Source organism: Neophocaena asiaeorientalis, unplaced genomic scaffold (assembly GCF_003031525.2).
Source record: "Neophocaena asiaeorientalis asiaeorientalis breed wild unplaced genomic scaffold, Neophocaena_asiaeorientalis_V1.1 scaffold240, whole genome shotgun sequence".
Lineage (NCBI taxonomy): Eukaryota > Metazoa > Chordata > Mammalia > Artiodactyla > Phocoenidae > Neophocaena > Neophocaena asiaeorientalis.
The window spans coordinates 3,170,356-3,191,531 of NW_020185331.1; the positions used below are offsets into that span (position 1 = coordinate 3,170,356).

Here is a 21,176-nt window from a genome sequence, read left to right on the forward strand (position 1 = left end):
AGACAAGGAGTTTCTCTACCCTTCAGGTTTTTTACAGTATAAAATATTCTTGATATTTTGTAAGAAAGAATCAGAAAAGGAATTTAGAAAACTAAAGGTTCTGAGAAAGAAAAATAGAGAGGAAATAAACTGTGCAGTTGGAGTTAAAAATAATTGAGACCATTCTCAGGGTGAGTGATTCTAGATCATTCTATGCAGTACCAACTTCCAAAAACCGTGGAAGAGAGGGACCATCAGCTTTATACAAATAAGTAAAAACTAACACTTCTAGTTATAGAAACTAGAGTCACTATACTTGAAAGGAAAATGTATATATGGATCTTCTGGTAATTTCTATCCAAGATGAACCAGAGGGTTATGCCAAGACACAGCAAACTTGGTGAATGGTGGATTCCTTAGATGGTATCAATGAGGATTAAATGTCCTAAGTCAGGATGTTCAAACCTAAAATTCAACAATGGAAAGGTTCACTTGATTTAAAAGAGATCTCTCACAGGAAAGGAAGGGCAATGGTATGATATGTAAAGAAACTAATGTATCTACATGGAAACATGTGAATCTAGGAGTGAAACATTAGGAACTGTAGCTAGGATAAGAAAAAGGGAGAAACAAACAGGTGGGAGATTTATATTACAGGCTGCCATGAGAGATGAAGAACAAAGATGATATATTAATAATAAGATTACAAAATCGATACAGAAACTAACCAAAAGTAGTGTCTGGTAGTTGATATGAACTATAATACTAATTCCTTAACAGATAGCAAATACATACAAATCACAGTCCAATTAATTAGCTACATCCTAGAGATTTCAGAGTCCTTTGCTGGGCTATCTAGGCAGCTAGCATGTCAGATCACCATGATTCCCACCAAGAGGAATGAAGGAAATAGTTCAGGACTTTGCTCTAGTTCTGCATACTATTTTGTTTTGGCTTTTTTTCTCTAAACCATGAATAGGTGTTGAATTTTATTAAATGCTTTTTCTGCATCTACTGAGATGATCATTTTTCCCCTTCTATTCTGTCGATGTGGCAAATTACATTGATTTTCAAATACTAAGTCAACCTGCCATTTCTGGAATAAACCCTACTTGCTCGTGATGTATTACTCTTTTTATATAGTGCAAATTTACTTTGTTGAAGATTTTACACCTATGTTTCCCAAAGGATATTAGACTGTAATATTCTTTTAAGTGTCCTTGTCAGATTTGCCAATAAGGGTTAGGCTAGCCACATAAAGAACTGGAAAATGTTCCTTCATCTTCTAATTTCTGAAAAAGTCTGTGTAAGATTGGTATTATTTCATCCTTAAATATTTAATAGAATTTGTTACTGTAATAATCTGGGCCTGGAGAACTTCAAGGAAAGATTGTTCATTAAAAATTCAATAGCTTTATCACATATGGGGCTACCCAAATTTTTCATTTCTTCTTGTACTGATTTTGTTAAGTTGTATTTTTCCATGAAATTTGTCCATTTAACCCAAGCTGTCAAATTTGCTGCATGAAGTTGTTCAAAATATTCCTATATTAAGATTTTAATATCTGTATGATCCATAATGATATTGGAAATTTTGTTTTCTCTTTTTTTCTTAGTTGTGCTAGGGGTGTATCAATTTTGTTCATCTTTTCAAAGAACCAACTTTTGACTCTGCTAAATGTCTCTATTGTTTGTTTTCTAGTTCATTGATTTCTTCCTCTATTATTGTATCTTTGTTATTTCCCTCTTTCAACTTTAGGTTTACTCTGTTCTTCTCATTCCTGTGAAAACTTAGATAACAGATTTTCAACCCTTCTTCTTTTCTAATATAAGCATCAAAAGCTATGAATTTCCCTTTAAACACTGCTTTAGCTACACAGATTCTGATACAGTGCTTTCACTTTCATTCAGCTAAAAATTTCCTAATTTCCCATTGATTTCTTCTTTTAACTATGGGTTATTTAGAAGGGTAACATTTACTTTCCAAATATTTCAAATATCCAGAGATCTTTCTGTTATTAATTTCCAGTTTAGTTCTGGTGTGGTCAGAAAACATGCTCTATATTATTTTAAATTTATTGAGATACTTTATGGCTTGGCATATGGTCTATCTTAGTGAGCGCTCTATCTGCACTTGAAAAGAATGCAGTTGTTGAGAATGGTGTTCTACTAATGTCAGTTAGGTTGAGAAGATTGATGGTGTTATTTCATCTCATATATACCCTTGCTGATTTTTTATCTACTTACTCTATTAATATTGAGAAAAGAATGTTAAATCGCTAACTCTTATTGGGATTTGTTTTTCTCTTTAATTCTGTCAGTTTTGCTTCATGTAATTTGAAGATCTGTTACTAGGTAAATGCACATTTTGAGTTTTTCTATCATCCTGATAAACTGACCTTGTTATCATAACAAAATGTCCCTCTTTATCTCCTTACCTTAAAGTCTACTTTCTCTGACATTAATATAGCCATGCCAGCTTTTCATGCTTACTGTTTACTTGGTATACCTTTTTCTTTTTATTTATTTTATTTTTATTATTTTTTACTTTCAACATGCCTATGCCTTTATATTTAAGGTACATCTCTCTTTCCTCCCAGCTTTATGGAGACACAATTGACATATAATATTGTGCAAATTTAACATGTACAATGTGATGATTTGATACACATATATATTGTAAAATGATTACCACAATAAGGTTAGTTAACACATCACGCACCTCAAATAATTACAATTTCTTTTCTTGTGGTGAGAATATTTAAAATCTACTCTCTTAGCAATTTTCAAGTATATAATACAGTATTGTTAATTATAGTTACCATGCTGTATATTAGATCCCCAGAACTTATTCATTTTATAAGTGGAAGTTTGTTCTCTTTGACCAACATTTCCCCATTTCCCCCACCCCCCAGCCCCAGAAACTACCACTCTACTCTCTTTTTTTATGCATTTGGCTTTTTTTTTAGATTCCACATACAAGTGACATCACATAGTTATTTGTCTTTCTCTGAATTTCTAAAGTGCATCTCTTTTAGACAGTTGTTAAGTCTGATCATTTATACTTTTAAATTAAAACATGTGGACCATTTAATGTAATTACTGATCTTGCATTTGTTTCTATTTGTCCTATTTTTTAATTCCTTCTTTACTGCCTTCTTTGGGTTAATCAAATATTTTTTAGTATTTCATTTTAGTTCCTCTAGTGGCTTTTATTTATACCACTGGATTTTTCAAGTGGTTGTTTTAGGGATTGCAATATGCATCATTAACTTATCACAGTCTACTTACATTTAATATTATACCATTGTACATACAATGTATGAGATACATAACTGTATAATTCCATTTACCACACCATCCTGTCCATTGTGTTATTGTTGCCATATATATTATTGCTACATATTTGTGGTAGCTTTAAAGTAGAAGGAAAATTTTTTTGATACTACTCCCTATCTCCTCTCCTCCTGAGTGTGGGCCATACTAGCGACTCATTTCTAACCTACAGAATGAGGTGGTAGTGACAGTGTGTGATTTCCAAGACTAGGTTGTGAGGACACTCAGGCAGTCTTATGGAGAAGCCCACATGGTAAAAAAAAAAACAAAAACTGAGGCCTCCTGCCAACAAGCATGTGAGCAAGCATCTTGCAAGGAGATTCTAGGGTCCCAGACAAGCCTTCAGATGAATGCAGCCCCCACCAACATTTTGATGGCAACTTGTGACACACCCTGAGCCAGAACCACCCAGCTAAGCCACTCCTGAATTCCCAACCCACGGAAACTGTAAGATAATAAATATTTAGTGTTTTAAGCCATTCATTTTGGAGAAAATTTGTTATATAGTAATAGATAATTAATGCAATATATTATAAATCCCATAATACAATCCCATTTTTGTTATAAACAATCAGTTGTCCTTTAAATAAATTAAGAAAAGAAAAAAAGTCTTTCACTTTTGCCTGTACAATTACCATTTCTAGTGCTCTTCATTCCTTTCTATAGATCTGAGTTTCCTCCCGGTATCATTTCCTCTCAGCCTAAAGAACATCCTTCGGCATTTCTTGCAGTATAAGTCTGCTGACAACAAATCTGCTCAAATTTGAAAATATTTTAATTTTACTCTCATTTTGCAAGGATTTTTTGCTTAGTATAGTATTTTGAATTGATGGTTTTATTTTTCTTCTTTCAAACTTTAGAGATGTTGTCCTATTGTCTTCTGCCTATTTCAAATGAGATGTCAGCTGTCATTCTTTGTTGTATGTAATATCTTTTTTTCTCTGGCTACTTCTAAGAATTTTCTTTCTATCTTTGGTTTTCAGCAGCTGACTACAAAGTGTTTAGGTGTAGTTTTCTTCATATTTACCATATTTGAGGTTCACTAAGAGTTTTGGATCTATGGGTTGATGTTTTTGACTAAATTTGGGGAAATTTTGGTCATTATTTCTTCAAATATTTCTTCATCTTTCCTCCTCTGTTTAAATGATTCCAATTAGACATGTTAAATTACTTGATACTGTCTCACTGTCACTACAGCTCTATTCTCCCCATCCCCAATCTTTCTTCTTTTCAGCTTGTATAACTTCTATTTATCTGTCTTATAGTTCATTGGCCCCTTTCTTCTGCAGTATCCTTCCTGCTCTCTTAAGTCTATCCAGTTAATCTTTATTTCAGCTGTTGTACTTTTCAATTCCAGAATTTCCATTTGGCTCTTTTTAATAGTTCCATTTCTCTGGTGATGGTCCCTATCTATTCATTCATTACGGCCATCTCTTCTTTTAAATATCTGAACATACTTACATTAGCTGTTTTAAATTCCTCATGAGCTAAATCCATCATCTCAGTCATCACACAATGAGTTATACTTTTTCCTCTACAGTATGTGTCACATTTTTGCTTGTCATATTTTCACTTCTTTGTATTCTAGTAATTTTTATTGTATGATATACATTGTGTATGATATGTTATAGATGGTCTGGATTATACTGTTCCTTTAATGTGTGTTGAATTTTGTTTTGACATTCAGTTAAACTACAGGAAGATCCTCTTGATCCTTTTAGGCTTGGTTTTATATCATGTAGGTTGGGTTTTGTCCTGAGTCTTAAGGTACGGCATTTATTGTAGGTATTATTCTTACTCCTAAAGTTGTCCTAGCTGGGGTCTCAAAGGAATGCCTGTAGTGCTCATCAAGGTCTCTCTACTCTGGCCGGACTATAAATCCAATATTTCTGAGCACTGTGCACCCTCAGGTATCTCTGCTTAGCTCTCGGCCCCACAGAAGCCACTCTGACTCAGGCCTCACAGAAGCTTGCCCTGTGCATGCCCAGCCCAGCCCTTGGCCAAAGACCTGAGATAAATCCCCAAGAAGATTCCTGCCCCTATATCCATTTGCTGCTGTCTATCCTCCTTTACTCTGACCTACAAATCTCAGCCCTCTCAGACCTATGAAAATGAAAGCAGATGGTTGTTGTAATAAGCCATTAAGATTTTGAAGTTATCTGCTGCACAGCCAAAAAAAAAAAAAAGGACACAGTGTGATATTAGCTGTTTTGACTGGATCAGCTGAGCACTTCACTTTTCCATCAAACACGCATAACTCTCATTATCTGGGTAAACTATTATCTTCTAAGACCCAACTCATGATACCTCCTCTATGAAGCCTACAAAATTAACCCCTATTTCCTACATGCTCTATAGGGCAGGGATTCTTTTCGTCTATTTTATGTACCGATGTATATCAAGCACCGAGAGCACTGCTTGGTATGTAGCAGGCCCTCCATAAATAGTTGAAGAATTAATGATTTAACACACTGAACTACTTTAAGTTATATATCAAAATATATATTCATATTCCCAATGATCATGCTCCTCTTTCACACAGAGCTACACAGGACCTCACAGGACTCATTTCCACATTAGGAAGGTTGGGCTTTGATTTTAGGTACTTGGGAGCACCTGAAATATTCAAATAAGCAAGTATATTTGTTAGAATTAGAACTGGTTCTAAGTAACTGAGCACCCGCAAATACAAGGGGGAAAAGTGTGTTTGTGTGTGTGTGTGTGTATACACACAATTTTTTTTCCAGATGAAGACAAAAAGGTATTCCAAGGTAAATCATCCTGGTCACTTATCTTCATATCATTTTTTTTTTTGGAGGGGGGTGCGTTGGGTCTTCGCTGCTGCACACAGGCTTTCTCTAGTTGCAGTGAGCGGGGGCTACTCTTCGTTGCAGCACATGGGCTTCTCATTGCGGTGGCTTCTTTTGTTGCAGAGCACGGGCTCTAGAGTGCAGGCCCAGTAGTTGTGGCGCACAGGCTTAGTTGCTCCATGGCAAGTGGGATCTTCCCGGACAAGGGCCTGAATCCGTGTCCCCTGCATTGGCAGGTGGATTCTTAACCACTGTGCCACCAGGGAAGTCCTTCATATCATTTTTGAAAAACAGGTTTATTGAGTTATAATTGACATACTATATAATTAATCCATTCAAAGTGTACAATCCAATAGGTTTTAGTAAAGTCCCAGAGTTGTGCAACCTGCACCACTATCAATTCTAAAACATTTTCATCATTTCAAAAATAAACTCAATACCCATTAGCAGTCACTTCCCATTTCGCTCCATAAAATCTCCCCATCCATCCCATCCCTAGACAACCAGTAATCTACTTTCTGTCTCTATAGACAGAAAGATTTGCCTATTCCATATAAATGGAATCATACAATATGTGGTCTTCTGTGACAGGCTTCTTTCACTTAGCATGGTATTTTCAAGGTCTTCATATAATTTTCAAATACAAATATAATCAGCTTAAAACACAAAGAATAATTAAGAGCACAGATTACAAAGCCAGACTATCTGGATTTATCTCCTATCTCCACCCCATATTAAAGTTATGTGGGCTTCCCTGGTGGCGCAGTGGTTAAGAATCCACCTGCCAATGCAGCGTACATGGGGTCAAGCCCTGGTCTGGGAAGATCCCACATGCCATGGAACAACTAAGCCTGTGCACCACAACTACTGAGCCTGTGCTCTAGAGCCCACATGCCACAACTACTGAGCCCGTGTGCCACAACTACTGAAGCCAGCATACCTAGAGCCTGTGCTCCACAACAAGAGAAGCCATCACAGTGAAAAGCCCGTGCACCACAATGAAGAGTAGCCCCCGCTCGTCTCAACTAGAGAAAGCCCACACGCAGAAACGAAGACCCAATTCAGCCAAAAAAAAAAAAAAAAGGAATAAATAAAATAAATTATTTTTTTAAAAATTACATGATGTGGCTTCCCTGGTGGCACAGTGGTTAAGAATCTGCCTGCCAATGCAGGGGACATGGGTTTGAGCCCTGGTCCAGGAAGATCCCACATGCCGCGGAGCAACTAAGCCCGTGCGCCACGACTACTGAGCCTGCTCTCTAGAGCCCGCGAGCCACAACCACTGAGCCCGCACGCCTAGAGCCCGTGCTCCACAACAAGAGAAGCCACCTCAATGAGAAGCCCACATGCAGCAATGAAGACCCAGCACAGCCAAAAATAAAATAAATAATTTTTTTTAAAAATTACGTGATTTGAGGCAAGTTACTTAACTTCTCTGTGCCTTAATTTCCTCACCTATAAAATGGGTTTAGTAATAGAACCTGCCTCACAGGATCAGAGTGAAATTTAAATTTGTTAGTATACATAAAGCACTTAGAATAGTACCTTACATATAGTGAGCACTACACAGGGGTTAGCTGTTATTATTATTACTGTTGTTATCATCATCATCTGTGTTAAAGAGGAGATTATGGATAGATAGTCTCAGAATCTTTTTCATAGGTGGGGAATGACTGCTAATGAATACAAGGTTCTTTTTCAGGGTGATGAAAATGTTCTGGAACTAGACAGTGGTGATGATTGCACACCTTTGTAACGTACCCAAAAAACCCCACTCAATCGCATACTTCAAAAGGGTGAATTTCATGGTTTGCGAATTATATCTCAATTTTAAAAACTGAGTGGCTCTCTTGTTTCAGAAACTGCTGTACTTCAAGCAAAAAATAGTGAAGGCATACATGGATATCCTGCCTTGAAAAAAGCTAGAAATTTAAATAGCCTCCCTATTTGTGCCCCACCCCATCCCCAAGTTTTTCCTGTACTTATGTTTTAAAAATGTGTCCTTGCTATTAGCTGCAAATGGAGGGTAGGTAATACAGTGTTTGATTATGTGCCCTTTCACTGGGCATGGCTACATAAAGGAGTAAATTTAAGATGAGAAATCATTTTTGCTACTAAATTGTATTAAGTAATAACTACATTCATAACAGTTAAGAGCTCAGACTTAAGTCAGAGAGAATTAGGTTCAGTTTTTGGCTCTGCCGGTTGTCAAGCTATGTGACCTTGGGCAAGTCACTTAAACCATTCTGAACTTTTGTTTCCTCATCTGTAAACTGAAGATAACAACAGTAATTTATTTCATGGTGTGTTATGAGGATTAAGTTTGATCATATAGGTAAAACATTTAATACACTTCCTGGTAAACAGTAAGCACTCAGGTATTTTGTAAATGTCACCTATGAGGATTGTGGTGGTGATGATGGTGATGGTGGTGATGATGATGATGATGAAGGGGGAGGAGAAGGAGAACTGTCATCGTCCCACAGACTGATTGTAACAATAATACAGACGAGGCAGCAACTTCTGGGTGGGGTTAACTGCTCAAAACTGTTACTGTCTTTTTGAGAGGAAGGGGGAGTAATGTGACTCTTTGTTGTTACTGGTCACAAGGACACAGCAATTGACATCCCCTTCTACCCTAAGCTCTAAATGAACTGTGTATTCCCACAAGGATTTGGCAGCAGTTTCACTTACAAGATCCTTGCCTATGGGTCTAAGAAAACCTTTGCCAAATGCCTTCCAGGGATAGGAGAGGAATATGAAATTAATTTATTTACTCTTCTAAAAAAAACCCTCTACTTCTAGGAAAAACATTAACACTATTTTTCAGTCCTTCAAACTCATCTACCTTTGAAAAATTGTTCTTCGGCTTGACATTTACAATTTAAGATTGCCACTGCCCTACTTTAGACTCTCACCATCTTTTCTTTGGGACCATGGCAATAGCTTCCTAATTAGTTACCTACCAGTCTTATCTCCCTCTGTTCTATTTTCCACACTGCAACTAGGATTACTGTTTTTTAATACAAAATCTCATAATTCTTTACTGCTTGAAGTTCACAAGAGCTTCCCATCCATCACTGGTAGGAAGTATCTAAAACTCCTGTGCAGATCGTACAAAGCTCTTCATGATCTGGTCCCCATGCATAAGTTTGGCCTCATTTCTGGACATTCTCCACCCACCATACACCCTAAACTCTAGCCTCATCAAAATACTGGCAGTTCTCTGCAAGGCAGTACAGCTTTGTAACACTTATTATTAGAACACAATACATCTACAGACTGCTTTTCAAACATACTACTATCTCATGTGTGTGTTCTTGCTTCCTGTGATCAGGGTGAATATGAAGTGCTTATTTTTGTTAACTGATCACTGCAAGGAAGAGCAATCAATAATTAGCAAATCACTGACATTTTTGCCAGTGTCTGACTGACACTTTTATTGTGAATAATAATTATATTTTACTTTTTAAGTATTTGGAGTAACCAGAAGAGAATGTTGACCAAGCCTGATTCCTACCTATGGAATATAAGAACAAAGTTTGAGGGACTTCCCCAGTGGTCCAGTGGCTAAGGCTCCACGCTCTCAATGCAGGGGGCCCAGGTTTGATCCCTAGTCAGGGAATTAGATCCCACATGCTACAACTAAGAGTTCGCATGCTGCAACTAAAGATTCTGCATGCAGCAGTGAAGATCCTGCGTGCCCCAACTAAGAGCCAGTGCAGCCAAACAAATAAATATTAAAAAAAAAAAAAAAAAGAATAAAGTTTGAACATACTGGTAAAATTCAACACAAAGATTTCCAGTAATTTACTGTTATTAATTAAAGCAAACCTCTTAAGATAACCAGTTAATCTCAAAATAAAAGTATAAGCAGGGCTGTAACAAATGTATTAAATGTCCTTCTCATTCTACGTTAGATTTTTAGCCTTGGTTTATTAACTGTTCAGCCTTAAAACTAGATGAAAATACTGACATTGAGATACTTTATTCTTACAATCATCAAGTCACTAAATAAAGCCAAATATAGCGTCACACTTCAACAACTTTCATTCTTTTTACTTTAATATTGACTGATTACCCTGCAGAATTATCACAGTTGACTAGCAGGTCAAGGCAGCAAGACTACAAGAGAAACAAAACAAAACTGGACTTCTTCATGTCTACAGTGGTCCAGATATTATAATTACTGAACAACATCTAGACAGTGGCAGCAAAAAGACCAGGTAATGTACACTATAGATTTGAAGACCATATGTATTAATATTATGCTCCACAGTCTGGCTACATGCTCAAGAATACAATACAGGACCCTCAACAGGAACTAACAAAGGTCTGGTTTTAATGTAAACTCACTCTCCTCTTACCTGATCCTCCAGGGGTTCTGTTTCCTGATAAGCAGATCTAAACTGTAAGACGATAATATCCCAAGGAGGTTCTGGCACTGAGCTCCAGAAATCCTTAAAGCAACATACACGTCTAAAAGAAGAAAACCAGACCACTCACTCGCTTCTCTATTCTCTTCTCTGACTCTAGGGAACACGAAAATGCCTTGCCAAAGAGAAGATATAAAATTCCTTCTGAGGCAAAATGTTTTTAAATAGAGATGGTCTGCTGTTGATTATGTCATTCCCTGTCACCTGGAACATTTTGGAAGACTCCTTGGAAATGACCTCTGGGCCAGACCAAGCTATATGTGGGCTGGTGAATCCTTTCTATTTATGGAGGCTGAATAACTTGGAACCTCCTAGAGTGACTAACAAAAATGTAAATTAACTCACAACAGGACAATAAGGTTGCATCACAAACCATTTTTAAAAATCCAGAATGTGGGAAACTATATGACAAAATTCTTTAATAAAATAAACTATAATCAAAAATTAAAATGAAGGGCTTCCCTGGTGGCGAAGCGGTTAAGAATCCACCTGCCAATGCAGGGGACACAGGTTTGAGCCCTGGTCCGGGAAGATCCCACATGCCGAGAAGCAACTAAGCCCGTGCGCCACAACTACTGAGCCTGCGCTCTAGAGCCTGTGAGCCACAACTACTGAAGCCCTTGCACCTAGAGCCCGTGCTCCACAACGAGAAGCCACCACAACGAGAAGCCCGCGCACCGCAATGAAGAGCAGCCCCCGCTCGCCGCAACTAGAAAAAGCCCACAGGCAGCAACAAAGACCCAACACAGCCAAAAATAAATAAATTAATTTTTAAAAATTCAAATGGAAATGGAAGGAAAGGGAACTTATCAATTAAAAGCTACTTAAGAAACATATTAGCTGAATGCAATGGGTGCCACTTCTTGGATCCTGATTCAAACAAATCAATTGTTTAAGAAATTGAGACAAATGGCAGAAATTTTGAACACTGACTAGTTTCTTGATTATATTAAGGAATTACTGCTGCTTTTTTTTAGGTGACACTAATGGTACTGTTGTCATATATAAATAAAATGGAATCCTTTTCATTTTCTAAGTCGCTAGAACCAGAGGATCTACAAAATGGCAAAGGGAGGTGGAACGCAGGAACCAGCTCAGCTTTCTACATCTTTTTTTTTTTTTTTTACCTTTATTTATTTTTGGCTGTACTGGGTCTCCGTTGAGGTGCGCGGGCTTCTCATTGCTGTGGCTTCTCTTGTTGCGGTGCGCGGGCTTTCAGTAGTTGTGGCATACGAGCTCAGTAGTTGTGGCTCGCAGGCTCAGTAGTTGTGGCCCACGGGCTTAGTTGCTCCGCGGCATGTGGGATCTTCCCGGACCAGGGCTCGAACCCGTGTCCCCTGCACTGGCAGGCAGATTCTTAACCACTGCGCCACCAGAGAAGCCCAGCTTTCTACATCTTAAATTGAGTGTTGGATACGTGGACATTTATTGTATTGTTCTTTATTCATTTTGCAAATCTTAAATACATTATTAGGAAAAGGTCAAAAAGCCAAAGAATGCTATCTGGATTTGTAGTTTCAGAGCCTTTCCCTTTTTGAGGTGCCACCCATTTCTGACTGTAGAGTCGACGACATAGGGTCTGGGGAGGAGCTCCCTGAGCAGTCCCAGCTGCAGACAAAATCCTCCCAGCCCCTTCACATCTCACAGAGCACTGGTGAGTAGTGCGGCGAACATGAAAAAAGCACAACTGTCAATAACCATGTGACCATATAAGTCACTCCTGTTCTTCAGTCACCTGCTTACCTGAGGCCTGCTATGGCACACTGACTAGCAGGTCAAGAGGGTGGGCTTTGGAGAAAAATAGATGTGAGTTTGATTTCCTGTTCTATCACTTAACAGCAACATAAACTTTAGGGCAAGTTTCTTAACCAGTTTGTACCTTAGTTTCTCCATATGCAAAATGAGGATTACAACAGCACCTTCTTTACAAAATTGTTCTGAAGATTAAATAGGAATGCATTTAGTACTATGACTGGCCAAAATATTAGCTTCTGTTATTATATTATTGTTGTTGTTTTATATTCCTTTCCCTTCATTTGAATTCAGACTGCTAGTGAAACCAAAGACATATTCATAATTATAATTAATAGTATACTTATTGCTATCATCATTGTTGTAGGAAAGAAAAAGAGACATATCTGATTAGAGTAGAAAATAGGGACATGGAAGTAAATTAGAATATATATGGACAGTCTGGATCAGATTCGAGGGCCAGGTAACAAGTGTCAAGCAGTAGAATAATAGTAAGCAAAATAATAGTAAAGCAGTATTTCAGGGCCATGACTCAGACAATGGTCTACACAAGATAGACTGGGTCTATGGCACTGGGCTCCAGGACAGCATCTTGGTGCATTTGTGGCAACCCAGTTTTTTTTTTTCTTTAGCACCCTACAGAGTGCTATTTCATATGACTGAGCCTTGCTTTACAATAAAGTGACCAGGTATATGCAGCATGACTATTCATCATGACAATTCTGAACCAGATCCAGAAATGAGACAGAAATGCCAAAGGTTTCTACATGGCTGGGGATGGGAGGAAAGAATAAACTAGAAAGCGGGAGGACACGGGGTGTGAGGCTGGGAGTTCAGCACAACTCGGCACATTCACTGCAACTTTTTCTGCTGATGGGACAGATCATTTATCGTAAGAGAATCAATCACCTCATGAAAACAATGCAGAGTGTGTGCTGGGCCCAGAACCCATGGCTAGAGCGTCAGCAGTGACTATTCTCTCTGGGGCCCTACTCCCACCACGTGCTTGTCAGCAACACAGACACTCACACTCCACTTTCAGAAACCACAGACCCCACAGGAGCAGCTAAAACAGACGTAGAGAAATTAGCTCTGTGGCTGGGTTGACAGTTACACTTACAAGGTCAAGGAAGAAATGGGGACTCTACTAGTTTATTGAACCCACGCATTTAAAGGAGGCCAAGAGAACTTTCTTCCCTTATCCCTCCCTTAAGAGTTCCCCTCTCTGTATCACAGAGCTGCCTCCTTACAGACTGACTCATTTTGTGGGTTCCATCTGTTGAGGGCATGCTATGTACCAGGCAAGGCTAAAAGGTGCTTGGGATTTATCAGTGAATGAAACAAAGGTTCCTGCCCTTGAAGAACTTCCTCCGTGAGGGATGGGGAAGGCAGACAACAGCATTTTAGGAAGTGACAGGTGTTTTGGCAAAATGAAAAAGCAGGGTGAAGGGATGAGGAGTGAGGAGGAGAGGGCAGTTGGATATTGAATCTACCAGCTGATAAGAATGTTAACTTAAAAATTCTGTCACTTCCTGCAATTTATTACGACACTCCCTCACCAGTCATCACACTAGCAGAAGGTGATTAGGGAAACAAGACAACAGCATTGGGTTTATTTCAGGGTCAAAAGAAAATAAATACAACTATTTTCTTCATACTTTTTATTTTCTGAAAGATGAATGCAAATGTGGTCTAAAGAAGGAAGGTGCTAACTGAACTGAAGCAAAGTGACATCAAATAGACTTCTCCCCTTCCTCTCCTCCGAGCTAGTCTTCGGTCTGCTGGCATGTGGCCTATGACCTCTGCATACTCTGAGGCCGGGCTGCCTGTGCACTCCCACACAGCCTGTTCGAAATGTCCAAGACATCAGCAAACTGTAACCCCAGCCCTATAAGCTAATCATATCTTTCTTATTGCTTGTTTTTGGAAGATCAATCAAAGGAAGACAAACAAGAGTTGATGGCCTATGGCTGAAAAAGGAGGGGTGATACACAATTATATAGCCCAATGTTAGGTGCATTCTCCTCCACAAAGTAGCCCCTCTATTCCCACCCCCCAAAAAAAAGATCAGAGAGAGAGAAATAAACACTTTAACAGGGGTTGATGCTAAAAGGCAGGATTAAAGATTTGCATTTCTACTTGCAAATTTTCTACAATTAAGAGGTATAATTTTTATAATTAGGGGAAAATAGTTAAAAACAAAAACAAAAAATCCCAATCATGAACCAAAAGAGATAGTCCTGAGACTCTACTGCACAACACCCTAGCAGTTATGGCTGCTAAAGAGCTACCTGCTGAACCATGTCAATATTTTGTGAGATATACTTAGGTGAGATTTATACCCGGAGAAGAGAGTGATCCACAGAGTAAGGAAACTATAATTTTACATATCTTATATTTACAATCATGCTGACGACTACAGTTATTCTGAATATGGCGCTCTCATTCTTCACAACAGCTTTTTAAATTCTGACTCAAAGCAGGAGGAAAAAGCTGATCTAACGGTGAAATAAGCTTATATTGGAATTGTGAGATGTTTACCATAAATTTATATACATAGGGTTCAGAAATATCGAAGACTTTTATTAATCTTCTTATGCTTAAAGCTTAAGCTTAGCTTAGGATTTTGGGTTGCAGCCTCCTGATGCCATCTTATTTCTTTGGAGACAAATCCTGAAAGAGTATTTGACAAGGCTTAATACCCATTTATGATGAAAATGCTCAGTAAACTAGGAATACATAGAGGAGAACACCTTAACCTGACAAAGGTACACCTAAAACCTAAAACAAACATTACATGAAATGGGGAAACTTTAGACTCATTCTCTTTAAGACTGAGAAGAAGACAAAGATGTTCACTAGCATAGCAACTGTTTTGACACTGTCCTGGAAGTTCTGGTCAATGCTGTAAAGGAAAGATAAATAAGAAGTATAAGGATGAGAAAGGAACAACAAAACTATCACTATTTTCAAAGGATATGATTAACTATGGGGGAAAAGAAACAACAGAAAACAGGAGACTATTTGAATAAGACAGTGAAGCCAGGCTGTGAAATACAAGATCAGCTTACAATAATCAATACCTTTTCTCTTAAACTACCAATAGCTAACTAGAAAACAACAGTGATACAAATAGACATGATTCACAATAGCAACAAAACTATCAAGTATTAGAAATTAATTCAACCAAGAATATACTCTTAGACCTTTATGGAGAAAATTTTGAAGTTCTAATAAAGGACTTAGAAATGAACTGATGAAGTATTTAGGGGTAAAGGGTCATGATGTCTGCAACTAATAACTCAAATGAGTCAGAAAAATGCATAGAACTGAAGAGAGGGAGTAATAAAGCAAATATGGCAAGATGCTAACATCTGGTGAATCTAGGTAAGGGATATACAGGAGCTCTTTGTACTAATCTTAGAACTCTTCTGTTATTTTTAAAGTATTTCCAAATAAAACAAAAATTCTGAAAAAAATAAGCTGAGTAAATGAAGAAACACATTACATACTCTTGAACGAAGTAAGTTAATATCAAAAAGATGTCAAGCCTCTCCCAAATAATTGATAAATTCAATGTAATCCCAATAAAAATTCCTCAAAAAATTTGAGGAACTTGATAAACATATTCCAAATGTTATATGGAAAAATAATGGCACAGAAGTAGCTAAGAAAATTTAAAAATGAAGAACAGAGATGGGGCACTTGTGCCAGTCATGAGGATGTATTACCAAATCACTGTAATAAAATCAGAGCAATAAAAAACAGAGCAAAGGGCTTCCCTGGTGGCGCAGTGGTTGAGAGTCCGCCTGCCGATGCAGGGGACACGGGTTCGTGCCCCGGTGCGGGAAGATCCCACATACCATGGAGCGGCTGGGCCCGTGAGCCATGGCTGCTGAGCCTGCGCCTCCGGAGCCTGTGCTCCGCAACGGGAGAGGCCACAGCAGTGAGAGGTCCGCGTACCGCAAAAAACAAAAACAAAAAAAAACAAAACAAAAAACAGAGCAAGAACTGACAAACTAATGTAACAGAATAGAGGCTTAGAGATAGACTGGTGTGTCCATGGGAACCATATAGGAGAAAGAGGGTACCACAATGTAATGGAGGAAAGCATGGGGTTTTTGGATATGTTATTGGAAAAACCTGCTCATTAAATGGAGAATAATAGGGCTGGATTCCTATCTAACACCACGTGCAATGTGGGCTCTAGATGAATTAAAGAAATGACCTACGGACTGGGAGGGCCTTCTTAAACAAAACTTGAAAAACTCTAAGCCAAAGAATTTATTTACCTGATTACATTGAAATTAAGAATTTTTCTTGATGAAAGGACAACAAAGACAAAATTAACATATGAGAAGATATCTGCAAAGTTACGATAAGTGAACATCTATAAACTGTCTTCCACAAGTCAACAGCAGCACAGATAGTAACTCTAATAGAAAACAGGCTAAGACAGGAATAAGTAATTTACAGATGAAACTATATGCGTAAGAGATGCTCACAATCATCAGTAACCAAAGAAATACAAATAAAAATGACAAGGTATCACTTTGCACCTATGAAATTATAAAAGGTGGAGAGCTAGAGAAAGCTGAGTGCTGGTTGGGACATGAGGATACAGGACCCCTCGAACACTTCTGGCAGGAGAGAGAGTGGTGCAGCCATTGTGGGGAGGAATCTGGCAGTTTGATCAAATTCAGGACATGTAAGCCTATGACGCAGTGATTCCCTTCGAAGTGTATATCCCACAAGTATATTACACAGCTTTATAAGTGGACAGGTATGAAGATGCTCACTGCAGCAATGTTTGTGGTGGTAGGAAGTAGAGACAACCTGAGTATCTATCACACAGAGAGGAGATTAAGTAAAACTGTGGTTCACACACACAGCACGGAATATAATGCAGCATTTGGAAGCAAAGAATTAGATGTACATGTAGAAACACAGGTGTATCTTAAAAACAGTACTCAGAGAAAAAAGAAGCAAAATGAAATACATTACAAATTAAAATACATATAAAACAAATATCCCCACTTTGCAAGATCCTATACAGACAAAAAGAAACGTTATATGTGTTCAAATGAGCACCTGTGAAGCATGAGGTGAATGGGAGAAGGGAATTAAAAACAAAAGAAATCTTTTAGGCTCCTTGCATGTTAAAAAAGAATTCAAATGACCTATGATAAAAATAAAATTAGAATTGTTTCCTTCCCCTAAGTTTCCAACTTTCCTAACAACAAAAGCAACTTTGGTTGCCAGCTCTGTTGATGAGTAACAGCTTTTCATCCTTTTTCAAGCAGGAAGGGAAAAATTCAGGGATCAGCAGAGTACTAAAGGGATCAGTGGAAAATAGTCACGAATCAGTGTTTTTGTTCTCATGACCTGACAACCTGAATGAAAAGACCCCATTACCTCTTGATTAGGAGTGATTCAGCTCAAGACACGTGGCTGGCGTCAAGTTTTCATGTCCTTTGAAACTATTTACTTTCAGAACCTCTTCATATACAATCCTTTGGCCTCCTCACAGTGATTCCACACTATTTAAAATCTAAAAATTCTAGAGCTAGAGAGCACCTGGTTATTCTACAGATGAGGAAACACAGGCCAGAGGAGGATTGCGGTTTAGGCTCACACAGCTGGTATGAAAGGGAAGCTCTTACTGACTGTGCCCTTGTCCCCCTTCTGTCTCTCTGGCCCAGCAGCCAGAGCAATCCTGTTAAAACATAAGTCATCAGAAGCTTCTCTGTTCAAAACCCTCTACTGGCTCCCCCCTCACTCGGAGGAAAGGCCAAAATCCTTACAAAACGGCCTACACTGCTGTGCCCCTCCCCACTCCCACCGCCTCTCATCTGCTGCACTTTCCCCTCGCCCACATAGGGACCGCCTGGCCACTGTGACCTCATCATCCCTCACACATGCCAAACATGCTCCTACATCAGCGCTTGGAACTTGCTCATCCCTCCGCCTCCTGCTCACTCTCTCATTCCTCTCAAGTCTTAGATCAAAAGTGATTACAGTAGAGGCCTTCTCTGACCACTGTGCACTTTGTGTGTACTTCCCCCGCCCCACTTTTTTTCTCACTTACGCCTCCTTCAGGTTCTCCACAGCACTTACAATCGTGTGACCATGATCCATTCACATATTTATTTCCTGTTTGCTTCCACACCACCAGAATACCTACTGCATGAGGGCAGGGCTTTGTCTGCTTTGTTCACAGCTGTATCCCCAGCACCAAGAACAGATACAGGTGCTCCATGACTATTTGTTGAGCCGTGGTTTAACAGCTCTTTCATCACAGAGCTGATCTGTGATCTGATTTCATGACTGCTACTTTAGACCTTTCTGCCTTTCCAGGCAAGAGACTGATATCTTATAATTAGCTCCTGGCCAACGAGACTAAACGAGACTAAGTTATCCAATCTTGAAGATTAGTTTATTCAGATGTTTTCCTAAGCAAGGCATAATAAGAAACTATTTAATATTAATTGAATTTATGTTTAAAACTTTTCATAAGTATTCTGAATGAATTTTAAGGATGCTTTAGCTGAAGATCAAGAACAACTGAGAATTTCAAAGCAGATAATCTTGTAATAAGGCTGTGGGGTAGGTAATACATTAACCTACTTCAGAAACGACAGAATAATAAACCCAGAAAAAATTCAAACCTTATACCTGGCAGTGGGTATGCAAGCCTCCATTTGCATTGTAGTTTCATTGCTTTTATCATTTAAAAAAGTTCCCCAAATTTAAAAAGTACCTGTAAGCTGAACAATCACTTAAGTGTCTGAAATTTGAGAAATCACTTTTTGCTTATTTAGCCCAACCTTGATAAAGTGAATGGGAGGGTTGAGAAGAATAACGCATTTGAAGATTCACTATGCATTCTGCAGAAAGGGTTTCCTTCTGAGGCAGAGAGAAATGAGTTTACTGGCTCTGGAGGCTTCTTAAATTGCAGTCTCCAAGTTTAGGGAAAATAAAACTCTAAACACATTCCATTTAACCCTTTTTCAGAACGAGAGCCTCATGGAGTCTTGCACTATGTTCTAAAAACGAACACCCACTCTTAGTTTTTAGGAGATCTAAATGACAATTCAAGAATTATGATTTATCATGTGCTTTAAGAGGAGAAAAAGTAGTGTAAGTTCAATCAGTGCTTGAGAGAGGCTCTGAATTGCCTCCTTCATGTGGATGAAAAAGGAATGTGAAAGGGTCTCTCGAGGTAAGAGGGACCCTAAGAAGAAAGGACCCAGAAAAGAAGAAACAAGAGATGGGAAAGGCTCTGCTTTGGGGCTGCAAGACAAAATAACTTGAACATATTTGGACAGATTGTCTATGAAGATTATTATCATATCTCAGTTGAAAATTCACACAATATGAACACTGTATAAAAAACATCTTATCACATTTTCTGAGGCAGAATGTTCTCCGCTTATTGCAAAAGTTATCTGTGTGCTGCACAGACCCCATCCCCAGGCCAAATTTTAGCTATTCTCCACCATACACAAAGCACTCTATTCCAGTTTCTGACTTTAGTGAATTTAACACTGAGGTAATTTGAAAAATCTCTTTTCACTTATGTTAGCTCAATAATGATAAAGTGACTGGGAGTGTTGAGAACAACAGTGAATTTGAAGATTTACTATGCATCACGCAGAATTTTTTAAAAACATGTTTTCTCAAAACTTTGTGTCGTTGACACAATGAGTGACATATGTTTCAAATTAACACGTAAAAATCAGGGAACTTTGGAGATGGAAGGTAGTCTTAGAGATCCTTTGATTCAATAATTTAGAGAAAAACAGGTGCTGGGGATAAACTAACTTGCTCATCACCTGGAATCTATTCTATGCTACGAAAGTAATAAACGCAGCACCAACTCTAAGAAACCACACCTGTATGCTGGCAGGTACTTCACTTTTCGGTATACAACTACAGATTAATCAGTTCTGTAACTTCAGCTATACAAACACGTGAAGCTAAACTTATGTTCAAACGCTAAATATTAGTGCTACCACTGGCTTGCCACATACCACAGCATCAGCGATTATGCAAGTGTTTAAACACAAGACGCTCACATTACTATAAAAGAATTACTGTAAAAATAGACCTAAAGGCAAGTTATCAATTACAGAATAATGCTGTGAGTGCCCTTCATTATTATATCAATATAAATGACATAGACAATAAAGGATAATGAGATTCCATTTAAAGTGGGGTTTTTTTCATTTAAAATTTAACTCTATACACCAAGCATTCCCCACAGCACCTAATTTGCAGCAGACCTGGCCTGTTTGTAACCCCAATATTCCTTTATTCAACTGACAGCACTTACATCCTTTTCAAGGTTAAATACTCTGAGAAATTGATGCCTGGTGTACATTAGTACCTGCGGCAGGAATGCAAGTGTACAAAACTCCACCATAACCAAACTTGCATCTCTAGCCAAACAGGTCTTACTCTTGCTTCGGTAAGCCATTCCCCCCTTGTCTCCCTGACACAGAATCACGGACTCCTATTCCGACTGAATGTGACTCTGTGCAAGCCAGAAGAATCTCTTCATCTGTTAAATAAGGGGGCTGGACTAACGCTGGATTCTTTTCCAGCTTTCAAATTCCGCCTCATTGCCGGAGTAGCAGGGTGGTGCAGTGAAAAGAGCCCTGGGCTTGCCTGACACCATTTAAAAAGCCCACGTCTGCATCCCTCTGACTGCCGGCCCCCCGGCCTCCAACTCCCCGGCACCTCCCTGGGCCCGACTGACCTGGACCGGAGAACTCCGACGAGGGCCCGGCGCCCTGCTGCCCCTCGGGGGCTCCCGGCCGGGGCAGCGGCCGTGGCGGGGCAGGGGCGGCGCAGGCCTGGC

General features: G+C 38.8%; 1 protein-coding gene across 2 annotated transcripts in view; it reads right to left on the bottom strand.

The window, feature by feature from the left end:
* DNMBP (dynamin binding protein) overlaps positions 1-21,176 on the bottom strand; it is a 108,164-nt gene extending 86,988 nt beyond the window's left edge. For both annotated transcript variants that reach the window (XM_024735031.1, XM_024735029.1), the window contains exon 1: positions 21,075-21,176. The gene's annotated coding sequence lies outside the window, so the exon portion shown is untranslated. The remainder of the gene's footprint in view (positions 1-21,074) is intronic.